This window comes from Lytechinus variegatus, chromosome 13 (genome assembly GCF_018143015.1).
Source record: "Lytechinus variegatus isolate NC3 chromosome 13, Lvar_3.0, whole genome shotgun sequence".
In the NCBI taxonomy this organism is placed as follows: Eukaryota; Metazoa; Echinodermata; class Echinoidea; order Temnopleuroida; family Toxopneustidae; genus Lytechinus; species Lytechinus variegatus.
In genome coordinates, this window is record NC_054752.1 from 17,736,052 (window position 1) to 17,749,733 (window position 13,682).

At 35.3% G+C, this 13,682-nt stretch overlaps 1 long non-coding RNA gene across 1 annotated transcript; it reads left to right on the forward strand.

Annotated features, from left to right (window-relative positions):
* Positions 1–10,381: 10,381 nt before the first annotated feature.
* On the forward strand, positions 10,382–13,076 carry LOC121426067. The gene is made up of 3 exons (XR_005971555.1): positions 10,382–10,633; positions 11,942–12,060; positions 12,898–13,076. It is a non-coding gene; the product is annotated as an uncharacterized LOC121426067 (long non-coding RNA).
* Positions 13,077–13,682: the final 606 nt, after the last annotated feature.

Genomic DNA, 13,682 nt, shown 5'->3' on the forward strand with positions numbered 1-13,682 from the left:
GCCAATGAATATACCATTGTCCAGAAGAAAGGATCACCAGTCGTTCTTAATGTCACTCTTAACTTACGAATAGCTTAATGAAACACCCAACAGCTTCTGCTTTCCATATTGTCTTATTTCACATGGTCTAATCCTACCTTGTCTCCAACTAGTTGGTCTCATTGCTGCCATTTCAATTTTATTTAATTTCCAATTTTCACTTGGACTAACACCACTTAGTCTATATGGTTGAATGGACGGTAAATTGCCAGTTCATCTATTTCCAACTCGTCCACTCATCATATGGTCTAGCTTCATTTAGTCTAATTCCATTCTGTCCATCAACATCTATCAACCATTTGGTCCAATCATCACTTCGTCTACTTACCAGTTCGTCTATGACCATTTCTCATAATCATTTGGTCTAATACCTATTTTATTTTCATTCATTTTGCCCAACTAACACTTATTCTTATTAGACCAACTGCTTATTACTCAAAATGGCCGAAATGGCAATTAGACCATGTGGATAGTGGACGAATTGAAGGTAGACCAAACGATATTAGACGAGTTGGCAATTGGACGAATTGGCATTAGACCAATTGAAAATAAACTAAATGGACAGGTTGTGAAGCAAAAAAACATTAGACAAAGACCAAACAGCAGTTAGACCAACTGGCCCGTATTTTGAAGTCGGGTTTAAATTGAACCCTGGTTTAAAGTTGTGGTCTAAATATGGAAAGCCAATTGGAGCATAAATCCCTAACAGTAAACATTCAGTTTATTAACCCATATGACACTCAAATTGTTCATAATTGTCGGGGATTGATAACTGATGTATTTTCTTTATTGTGAAAGCAATAGGAAAAGAAATACTACACATACAAAACATAAAATGTAAACTTAATTTTTGATTTCTTGGCTTCCCATAATTTTAGTACAGAGTTAGACTGTGGTCTATTAAGTTAAACCTGACTTCAGAATTCGGGCCAGTGGGTTTAGCCCATGTGATACTTGGCTATATGAAAAGTAACACCTGTAGAACAAGTGAATATTCACCATTCAATCAATGTTCTATTGTTTCAATGATTTATTCGATAAAGCAATTGACATTTGGGCCTAAGAATCATATTGAGGTGTGCTAACATCTACTACAGGGTATTACCTTATTCAGTAACAATCTCTTCAACGTTTAGCCGTACATGTAGTAATCTTTTTGATGGTTCTCTTGACATTTAGGTTAAAACTTACCCAAGGGTTCCAATGCTGTGGTTTCAATGCCCCTTCCATAGAACTTGGAACATTTTGTGTGCCCCCCCATTTATGATGTCCTACATGTGTAAAAAATATGACCGATAGAAATTATATAAAAATAAAAATAAAGTTCAATATGCTTCTCTCTGTGTTTTCAAAGGACATTCAGCAAATTTCTGGAAGAAAATATTATGACATTTATGGATTTCCACATACTTGAGACAGATTGAATCAGTCATAACTATTTGTAAGACAGGGCGCAGGTGTTAACCCGGTAGTATGCGAAAGCCTTTGTTGTATGCATAGTAATTGAGTTGTTGGTATGCTCCACAGGGAGTGGTGAAAGTGCATACTTTGTGTGCAGGCATGCCAGGATCCGATGATCAGGATAATAACATTTACATGTAAAGCGCTTAAATTGTATTTTAAAGCGCTGTTTAAATGAAACTGTTATTATTATTTACACGATGCAGACACAATGGCCCAAATTCACAAAGGTAGTTATGAAAACCCACGGTTGAATCCATGGTTTATGCAGATTTCCTGTATAAATTACGATTACTTTAGTGTATATTAGGTGTATGAAAAATTCCAATGCTGATGCATGCTTTTGTCAAAGTGCGCCAAATTGAACCCTATTACCATGGTTATGCTATTTTATTCATGAGTCCACTGTTTAGAGAGTGGACTTATGAATAAAATAGTGTGGATAACCCCGGCAACAGTTGTCAATTTGGCACACTGTGACAAAGCGCCCATCATCATTGGACATATTTTAATATATGCGCTAAAATAAGCGTAATTTACACAGGAAATCTACATAAACCATGGAATCAACCGTGGGTTTTCAAAACCACCTTTATGAATTCGGGCCATATTTTCAAGTAGGAGCTAATTATGTTTAATGTGTTAATCTTAAAGGTTCCTTTTATAACTATTGTATGACACAGGGTAGTTCATTGCTATGAATAGTTTACATCTTTGAAAAAATTGTGCTACTTAAAAAGAGGCTGAAAGTATTTAATTCGCATTCACTTTCATGAAACGTTATGTACATATTGTGATAGCACTGTGTAATTAAATCTTGTAACAATATGATTACATTATGTGAATATATATGCAGGGCTTGCTGGGAGAAGTGGTTTCCCTGGGTAAATGTTAGAAATTTTGTTATTAATGTTATTTTCATTTATTAAATGGTGATATATATCCTCATCAATGATTGGCTGAAAGCTATCCTGTAAACAGTCATTCATTTTAGCCGACGCCCCTGTCACAGTAACATGGATCCTCAAGGATCTACTTACACGGCAATCAACGGATCATGCCGGCATGATCCGGGGAGGCCCAGGATAGTTTTTCCCCAAATGCCCAAGGCATCTACATCCATCTCTCCCCAGGGATGGGATGGTCCAGTGTCTGTATGTGATTTGGAGCTTACAAAAAATTTAGCAATGACAGGTATGACTGACTAGTTCTCTTGACCATTCATAGTTGAGGATGGTATATCAAACAAAGGATCCACATCAGTGTTTTGATCAGACATGAGAAGAAATACCTGCATTTGTTACCTGGCCCTGGTGGGTGTTTCATAAAGCCGTTCGCAAGTTAAGAGTGACTTTAAGAACGACTTGTGATCCGTTCTCATGGTAAATGGTATATTTATTCAAGTAAGAAAGGATCACCGGTCGTTCTTAAAGTCGCTCTTAACTTACGAACAGCTTTATGAAATGACCCCTGGGGCCCGTTGCATAAAACTTCATACCTGAGAGTTTTTGCCCTGTGTTAATTAGTCAATGGCAGAAATCAGACTAACCTTACTTTTCATTTTTTACCAGAGTTTTCTCCGGTAAAAAGTTTTATGCAACAGGCCCCAGGTGTGTTTTATTCTTACTAATGTTCTTGGTGATGATGTGTATGATTTGTGTACTATCAGGGGTCTGTTGCAAAAAGAGTTTTGTTTAAACGCAAGTCAAAAACTCAAATCGCAAGTTCCAAGTGGGCTGTTGATTGGCTGAAATAAAAGTTACACATGATTTTTAGAGTTGCGGTTGATTGCAACTCTTTCTGCAACGGGCCCCTGGTTGACTATTGTATTTACTTTTACCTTGCGTAATTCACCTTGAGCTTGATTGCCTCAGCCTACCAAAGCTTGTTGCAAAAAGCATAAAATTTTTATGGGTCACCTATCCCATTGTCCGTCAGTCATATTTTTGTTCTCGTGATAACTTAAAACAGATTAACTTCAACCTTGGTTCACTTATGCAGGTGAGAAGGGTAATGATTTGATCAGACTTTGGGGGGGGGGGTCAAAAAGTGAAGTAAAAAAAAATGAAGATCATTCAAGATTAATGCTTTTTTCTCAAGAACATTCTCTGTCCCAAAATCTATATCTGCAATTTTTTTTATCTGACATTCTACTTTGATGAAATAAATTTTGATGTTTTCTCTTTTTATTTAAATGAACTTTTTGTGGGGTTTGTGGGGGGGGGGGACTTTAACTTTATGATTAATCCCATCCATGCGCCTATGGACTAATGTTTGTTATTCTTGATAGCTATTTGTTTGGTAGGTGGAACATAAGATGTAAAGTTCTTAATCTGTTGAGGCATTTTGGGATTAAGTGGGCAAGATGGTAACAAAAGAATATGAAATGTATAGTGTTTCTTTTTGCTCTTTTTTTTACTATTGATGTGTGCTGATAGGGGCTTATAGAAAATTTACCAACGACAGGTACGACTGACTAGTTCTTTTGACTGGTCATAGTTTTTAAATGAGGGTGGGTTATGAAATCCCAAGGATCCACATCAATGTCTTATAATACGTGTGATACACGCCATTTTGATCAGGCATTTTTCATTTCGTCCATGCTACTCTATATGGAGTAAGCATGCACATTCATATTCATATTAAGATATGCCATTTTCTTTGCCTTCCCGTCCTGCTCCAAACCCTTTTTGCGGTATTTTGTTAAGTAAACCTAGGTTTAATCCTGATCCAAACAAGAATTTTTAAACCACATTTCTATGGAATGCTGGGCATCATAATATTTCTTCCATTTCCATGGCAATTTCAATGTTTCCATTATATTTTGTGTATTCCTTTTCTTCCCCTTTCACGACTCGGTTATTTAAAAAAAAAAACTTTTAATTTGTGAATGAATTTGACAACTGGCACTCCATAAAAGTGTTGTCTGAGTTAACTCGGGTTTGAATAACCCACTGCTGTTAGAATACCACTCTTTGACTTGATAATTTTCCCAAATGGCTGAATCTTTCTTTTAAAGCCTTAGCCTGAAGGAAAGAGGTTGGTTGTATTTTTGTTATACATGTATTCATTACTCAATAAAATATTGACGGTGATAGATTAACTATGCTCATTCTATACTCTTTTTTTTTATTTCTCATGTTTCATTTTGAATTTTTGTCTAATTATTATTTTAGTACCCCATTCACAATCGCCATGAGGGACACCTCGTTCAGCGAAATTGATTATTTAAGAACAGAGTTAATGTCTTGTCATATGCCTTTTAAGGTGAATCCTACCAAATAAAAATTGTTTTTAAAAGAAAAAGAAAATCAGACAAGTTGATAGATGAAAGTTCGAACAATACCGGACAAACAATAAAAAAACGTTATAAATTTTAAAAAGTTGTAAATATTGGTAATCACTGTACCTTTGGAGACTTCAAATTGGGCGCATATGTGATGCTATAGTGATGTATTAAAGGCAAGGACTCCTCTTCCATGTATTCCGATACATAAAGTGGATAAAATGTCCTTTTTCAAAAGTTTTACTTCAAATTATATTTTTTTCATGAGGACAAAACAATATACTACTTCATATTTAGATTACTGCCCCAGGGGAATTGGTGGTACCTAGGAGAAAACCACAAATCCCTGATAATTATGGTCTATGGGAAAGTTGTCCTTAACCCTTGTCATAATTTACGTATAGGGGTACTCTAGGCTAAACATAATATGATTTGCACAGATTCAGAAAAATCAGACAAACAAAACACTGAAAATTTGATCAAAATCGGACAAGGAATAACAAAGTTATAGCATATTTGAAGATTTGCATCATTTCGGTGGAACAGTTCTAGGAATGTGTTCATGAATATTCAATGAGCAAGCTGATGATATCATAAGATCACTTGTTCTTTTGTATTGTATTAGCGTATATGAAATTAGGTTTATTCAAGTTATTCCTTCAAGAAAAACAAATATTGGAATAAAGACTGATTAAGTGCATCAGATCTTCATTGCTGCAACTTATTTCATTACAAGGGAGACATTATTCACACCCGGGATTCACACATGTATGAAAAAATGAAACAACTATGATTTTATGTAATAACAAAAAGGGAAGGTGGGGATGTGACATCAGCCCATCTCATGAATATTCATGACAACGTGCATACAACTGTTTTCACAATATATTGCTAAACTTTAAAATTCAATAACTTCACTATTTGATGAAATTTTCAGCATTTTGCTCTGTGAATTTATCAATTTAGAATTTTCAGCCTGGAGCATCCCTTTAAAGATTTGCCAATTTGAAATCTTCATATTCTTTGGGATTTCTTCGCTATGTATTATTTCTTTCCCTTTCTTTTCATTCCCCTTTCCTTTTTCGTCTTTTCTTTCTTTCTTTCTTCCCTTTCTCTATATATTTCTTTCGCTTTTCATTTTTAATTCAGTCCCTGCAAATCTTCCAGGGGGGGGGGGATTCCGCCCTATGCCCCCGCCTGTTACACCAGTGATGATGAGTCCACTTGTAAAAGAAAATTAATTTGACACTGCCATCTATATAAAAAGAAATATAATTTTTTAAATTGATTAATATTTGTTTTTCAATTACACATAATGATCTAGATTATTTTACGTTTAAAATTCATCATAATTCAGAACTTTCAGTATCCACACACCCCGCCCTCTCATTTTTTTTTTTGGGGGGGGGGTGGTCAAAGAAGATAATGGTTACTCGCTGTTTGCTATACCCCAAAGAGAAGCAGAACTCAGAAAATAGAATTCAAGATTGGGTGCAGGAGTGAACAGTATCACTATTATTTTCAAGTGTTCATGACATTTGCTTGAAAGAGAAGTCAGTTTAAAAAATCAAACAACAACCACGGTATGTTAGCAAGTTATCGTTCAAATAAGCAAAAACAAAAACTTATGATACTTGCGGTAAATTTGGCAAGTCATTTCTTGTATTAATATACAAAACAAACTCGTTATGTTAACCAAAATAAATGTATCGTTTCCGCTATTGAGTTCGCACTTTCACCAGTTTTTATTTCGCATAACTTCCTGAACTTAGTCGGGGTGGGGTTGTCTAGCTTAATGGTCGCTTGAATTTTTGCTACTATATAGCATGACCAGACTTGTTCCTTAGCTATAGCTTTCAGGCTTTAAGAGTGCTGTGCTGGAGTGATCACTATCGACCATCAAATTATGCGGTACAGAGCTCATCCGGAATGATGAAGGTAAATAGATTAAGGTCAAAGGAACATCAATTTCTACATTATTATGTTATTCAATATTTTAAATGTGATGAGATGTATACCAGTTATAATCGTTTTAATGTTCGATAGGCTGTGCTGATGAGTGTCCCCTCAGGGATCTACCTATTTGCATTATAGGCCTATTAGTTATAATATTCAAGTTCTCGTCGGAGATGACTGGAAATGCAGTTATTGTATAAACGTGTGTTTTCTTTAATTTTCAATAAATTTAGACGACCTTAACCCTATTTAGATTAAAATTCACAAACTTCTTCTTTTTTTTCCTTCAGCGATAACCCTGGAGATGTTGATCTTTGATAACTTTGTTTTGCTCACTGTGTGTTTCTTTCTCTTCTGCGGAGATACTGGTAAGAAAAATAATTAATAATCCTTTAAGAAATTATTTCACAACTATATAAAGCAATCATCCATATATTCTTTTACTTACTTTACTATATATATAGAAAGATGCCTATTCGAACCTATTTCTGAGATACATTATAGCCAATTAAATGGGTAAGATTGAAGTTACCCTTTTAAACTTGATTACCCCTGTGAAAACCCTTTTTTTAAAATGGTTCAGATTTCAGTGTTGATACCACAACACCGTCAACGTTCATTGACCCCTTATGATCTTTGACCTTGATTATGTCCTGAAACTCATGCAAAATGATCAATCATACTTGCTTACCCTTAATGTCCAAGTGCCATGAATTAGATCCATAAACTTTCAAAGTTATGATGACATTTTCAGAGATACCCCCAACATGGTCAAACTTCATTGACCCTTAATGACCTTTGACCTTAATCATGTAACCTAAAAACCCAAGCAGAATGATCAGTGATAAATGACTATCCTTATGTCAAATTTTCATTAACTAAATCTATATACTTATGACGGCATTTAAAAAACAACTTAACTTCGGTAAAGATTTCAATTTCGACGACGCCGCCGTCACCCTCAGAAAAGCGGCGCTTAAAGTCTCGCTATGCTATGCAAAGCAGGCGAGACAAAACATTGGGCGGGCTTGTTTTTCATTTAGGGCATCCGTAACTAAATTAACTATCATATGCGATTACTTTCCTGTTTTCCAGAATCAAAATGAAAGTTGGTTATGTCCTTTTCGTTTTGTAATGAAGAGTCCCGTGGTTTAAAGGTGACATATCATCATGAATTCTGAATCATTCTCGTACAGACAGACACGTATTGAATGAGAAACAAGGCGAGTTACGGCTGATATGGGGAAATTCAATAAAACAGTACGAGGTTCCAGCTTGCAAAATATCATTTTATCTTTATAATTAAATATATAGTAAACCTCGGAAATATGTTCTTCTACTTCATGTTTTTCTTCTTCTTTCTCAGTCCTCCTCTTCATCTTCACATTCTTTAATCAATAATCAGCGTTGTTTACATTTTCAAACGTTGTTAACTTCGGCAGGTCGTGTTACAGACACCAACTTGCCCGCAAAAGGTTATGTACATTCTCAACTCCCTCCTACTTTTTTCTTTAATCTTGTCATTACTCTCACTTTAATTGATTGTTTACACATTGAGATTGATGAGCATGATAAATTATAATGGTGTATTATATTCTGTTGTAACAATATATCATAATCCTTTATACAAGTTAGTTTTATATCATGAGGAAATGCTTATTGGGTTATAAAAACTTTGAACGAAACTGAGTCACAAGAAACTCATCATATTTCGGAAGTGAGTGCCCGGTAATGATAGTTCAGAGCAAAAAACAACATAACACAAAATTTGTCGGCGAAAAATAATCGTGACGAAACACCCCCTGATGAGAGAGGGCTTTTGATTTATCTTTGATCAGCTGTAATATACCAGGGTTTCTTTTCATTAAGACTGGTTAACATAACGAATGCACAAGTTTTATTATGCATCTTCAGCATTTCACTATAGTTGATAAACAAAACCGAAAACCATCACGCTCGATGGCATAAGCGCCGTGCTTGGTATCGAACATCTGACCCTGATCAGGTCGGCCTATACCTTAGGTTACTCGACCACATGACCATACATTTATTTGAATTAGAAATGACCTAACATAACTATGTATAAGTTTTTACATTTTTCATTCTTTTTAATTAACCATGTGAAATAGATATTCAACACCCATCGTTGAAATTTTTCATTTTCATTTCATTTCTTGGTTTTTGCAACATTTTTCACAACAAAATTCTGGACAAGAAAATATATATCTGAAATTTGACATCAACATAATGGACAATAGTTTTGTATATAAATCATCAAATATATCTTACATAAATGAAAAAAAAATATATAAGTGGTATTCTCTATTACACAATAAATAGGATGGTTGCGAGGGTCGTCAGGGAAAATAAGATTTATTTCATATAAAATAAATCAAAAGTATTATTAAGATCACATTAATTTCTGAATATGTGATTTTCATTTCATAGAAATCATATTTTTTTTTTTACATACTGGGGCTGCATGCAACCCCAACAGATAAATTCATGTATTTTTCATATTCTTAAATAATTCCAGATGCTTGGAGGAGAAGAAGACGCCGGGCACCAGTCCCAAGTCACCCGCTACCAGGTTCGTGAATAATTAATAATGATAGTAATACTAATATTTCGCCACCGTATAAGGTCAGTTTAAAATGGTTATATAGCTAGTGCTGTTCACTAAATGCATTTTACAGTAGTTGTTTAACAGTTTAAACAAATGTTTAAAATCTTTAAAACACAATTAAAGTTTAAATTTAACCCAGGTTCTGAACCCAGGAGTAAACTCTGGTCTAAAGTTGTGGTAAAACTATGGAGAGCCAATTGTGACACAAAACTCTAACGATACAGGTTTGGTTTATGACAGAATTTGGCACTTCAACTATATTCACGGCAATCAAATTAATAAAATATTTTTCTTTGTCATTAAAGCATGGAGGAAAAAAACTCCTAAAACACAACATGGTGATGTGAAAATAATACACACAAAATCTTGAGATTTTTGGCTAATAATAATTTTAGCATTTAGTCAACCTGACTTCCGAATAAGGGACATAATCTTCAATAATTCAAGCATAGGTGTTTACACCGCTGAACAATTAAACAATTGGTGTAAATTTCATACAATAATCAGCGTTGTTTACATTTTCAAACGTTGTTAACTTCGGCAGGTCGTGTTACAGACACCAACTTGCCCGCAAAAGGTTATGTACATTCTCAACTCCCTGGGACATTGCAATTGCTATAGACCAACTACTGTATTGGCTTTTGTATCACACCCTATACCGGTAAAGAGTGGCCAAGTCTAGATGGATGCTCTTCAAGGAAGTTGCAGTGTCCCGGTGCGATTCGAACCTCTGATTTCAATGCGAAAGTCAGAACAAACACACCATGATATTTGCACAGGTGTAATTAATATTTTATCTCAATCTTAATTCTTGAAGTCATATTAGCCCACACTTCATTTTTAAGGGTATGACTTTGTTAATTTGTTTTTATTCATTTTACCATTTAGTATAACATTCCCATAGACAGCAACATAATGCTACGTAATTTCACAAGAAGACAATCGTGCTTCATTAAACAAAATTTTTCGCCAGAACGTGCTGGGCATCCATAAATAAAAGAATTACGCTGTCAAAAGAAAATAATTCTTAATTGCAATTTCCAAAATAAGAATCTTGTCTTGGTTTTTGTGATACAATGGCATTTCATTTTTGCTATGATATAATGACATGTTATTGTGAACATCTATTTAGTTCAAGATACAACGGCGCCGACCTTTACCTATTGTCCGAATGACATCGGTGATTTTCCGACCTCGACCACATCGAGATTTGTATCTTGGGAGATTCCGACGGTAACAGATGACCTCGATACTTCGGTTACCGTGTAAGCAGTAAAGTGTTTTAGTGCACAGTATAATAGGCCTAATGCCTCGTTTACATTTGCTACGATCATCGTACGAGGGATTAGTTTAAGATTTTTGTGACATCGTAGTTGGCTACGATTTTTCTTTTAACCTTATTTTACGGCTACTGTGCGATTTTTGTGCTGGGCACCGTAGATGACTGTAAGACAAAGCCATACAGAGACTGTATGGAGATCGTACGATGTCCCTCACATTTATTGAAGTGCTACGATTTTAAGATTTTGAAAAAAACATATATCTCCGCGTTAATCACCCTACGATGATGATGAAACACATTATGAAAATCGTACGAACATCGTGGGCCATTTTAATTAGCAAGATACGGTCATCGTAAGGGCAGACATCCTGTATGATCGTAAACCCAATGTAAACGGGGCATTACCGTGATTCGTGTGAGAAACGAGTCAACAAGTAATAACTGAGGTCTATGTAGACTACAACTTGAAAAAAGTTCAAAAGGAAACATTAAAAAAATGAAATTACAGAAAACTGAAGTCGTTATAGGGCAATAGGAAATAGGAACATTAACAAATATTTTATACGTGAATTAGGAGACGGCAGTGTATGCAGTAGATGGGTGGCAATACATTTTTTCTAAATTGAATAAAACTTAAGGGTCATATATACATGATAACCAGATCTGGGCCCCGTTGCGTAAAAGTTACCAATATGGTAAATTTGCGACACAATGGTAACTTGAATGTAATCCTTGATTTTGATTGGCTGTTGATTAGCGTTACCATCGTAGTTACCATTGGATGGCAAAGTTACCATATATTTACTTTTATGCAACCAAGCCCTGCATCTCTTTTTATACACCTATTCTTCTTTCTTCCTGTTATTCCTCTTTTCTTATTTCAAAACTATGTTTTTCTTCCTCTATAATATATATTTCAATTATTCAAAATCACAGGGGCGAACCTTTTGTTACTTCGCTTCTGGTTTGTGCTACATTTATGTAATATTCTATTAGAAAAAATTTCGCTAGCTCGCGACTATTCAGAAATTTTCTCACATACGCCATGATGTGTCCCTACCATATTTTTATTTTTCACTCTTTATGGATAGAGAAGGGAGGAAATAAAGAGGGGATGAGAGAGAGAGGGGGGGGGGTGTGTGGGGGGGGGGGAGGGAGAGAAGAGGGGGGGGGGGGAGATTCTCGAGTCTGATCATGCATAATATTGGTAAGGAACTGTATGTAGGCCTATTTTATTGCGGTTATCCTGTTGCTACAACGAATACAATATGTTTTATTTAATTTTTATTAGCGGAGTATCGGGCGGTTCGTCCGGATCACTATTTTCAGAAGGAAATCACACTATCGTATATACAGCCACTGATGAATCGGGAAATACGGCAGAATGTATCGTTACCTTTACTATAAGCGGTGAGTAAATTAGAAATCTGAGGTCAAGGGTCATCGGGTAAATGTTTGCAAACATTTCCTGGGTTTTCAACCCCCTCGTGGAGCGTTGTGGCCCAGTGGATTAGTCTTCGGACTTTGAAACAGAGGGTCGTGGGTTCGAATCCCAGCCATGGCGTAATTTCCTTCAGCAAGAAACTGATCCACAATGTGCTGCACGCAACCCAGGTGAGGTAAATGGGTACCGGTAGGAAGTAATTCCTTAAGAAGCTGTGTGCGCTATGAACGCCTAGCTTAGCCGGGTAATATAGGAGCGCCTTGAGCACCTTACAAGGTGGATATGTGCGCAATATAGATATCCTATATTATTTTATTATTTCTAATCTCCTAGTGCTTAAGTTTAAGTTTTTTTTTTCGTTTCGATTGATTGCCTGCCTTTGGAAATCGAAAGAAGACTAATCAATTTACGAGATAGTAAATTTTCCAAATTTCAGAGCGAAAGTTAAAAATGTCATCTGTAATATTTGATACTAGAAGTGGTAATACCCTTTTATTAATTTCGAATTCACATCTTGGATGAAAACCAAAATTATCTAGGATTATAGGCTACAAGACTTTGTTTGAGATTTTATTATGTTTCATTGGAATTTGTGAAACCATCAATTTAGTGATGTAGTGGCTGAATCAGAAGGAGATACGACCCATTAACCAATTGCACATACGTATCATGGATTACTCATCTGAATTTATTAGATTTGACTGGCCCGTCATATTTAAGAGCCATATTAAGAAGCATTTATTCTTATTATATATATATATATATATATATAAGTTTTTTTTGTTTATTTTCTTTTAATCTAGTTCTGCGATGCCCACTTCTAACTCCTCCTAACAACGGTAGAATTAAAGGGACTTGCTCGAGACTCAAGGATTCTAGATGTGATTTTGAGTGCGATCAAGGTTTCAATCTTACCCACAATGCCCCACTTTGTATTGTCATGAATTCAGATGCATCATGGGATGGACCTGTTCCTTCATGTATAGGTATTGATAATTAGTATTAATTTGATAGCCTTGATGGGGCGGCAACTCATGGTGGCAGGGAAAGACCATTTTTTTTCGAAGAGAAGAGAGAGAGAAATAGGAGAAAAGAAAAGAAAAGGGGAAGAAATATAGAGAGGAAATATAGAAGAGTATAAAAAAGAGTGGTCTGGAAATTGACATTGCTGTAGTTTTTGTTTCGTAGTACCAGTAGTATTTGGTATTTATTGAATCGAGAGAAATAACCGCCCAGAAAAACAGTCCCAAGACTGAAGAAATCCAGTGTACATAAAAAAAAAATCAGAACACAATGATCATTATAATAATTACAAACAAAATATAAAATAAATTCAAATAAATTTGTATTCTTGCCCTCACCCTTATTAAAATACCCTGACATCACCTCAGGGTGGGGCGATCACTATACTCATTGACATTTAGTGTGATGAAAATGGGGACAAAATTAAAAGAGTGTATAAAGGGATACAGCTGGGTTACTTTGCACACAACTCTCGAGAAATAAAGATATTTGTAAGCAGCAAAAACACTGTTTGAAATTCTATACAACACCGTTTAATATACATGAACCCAACAGTATTTGTTTA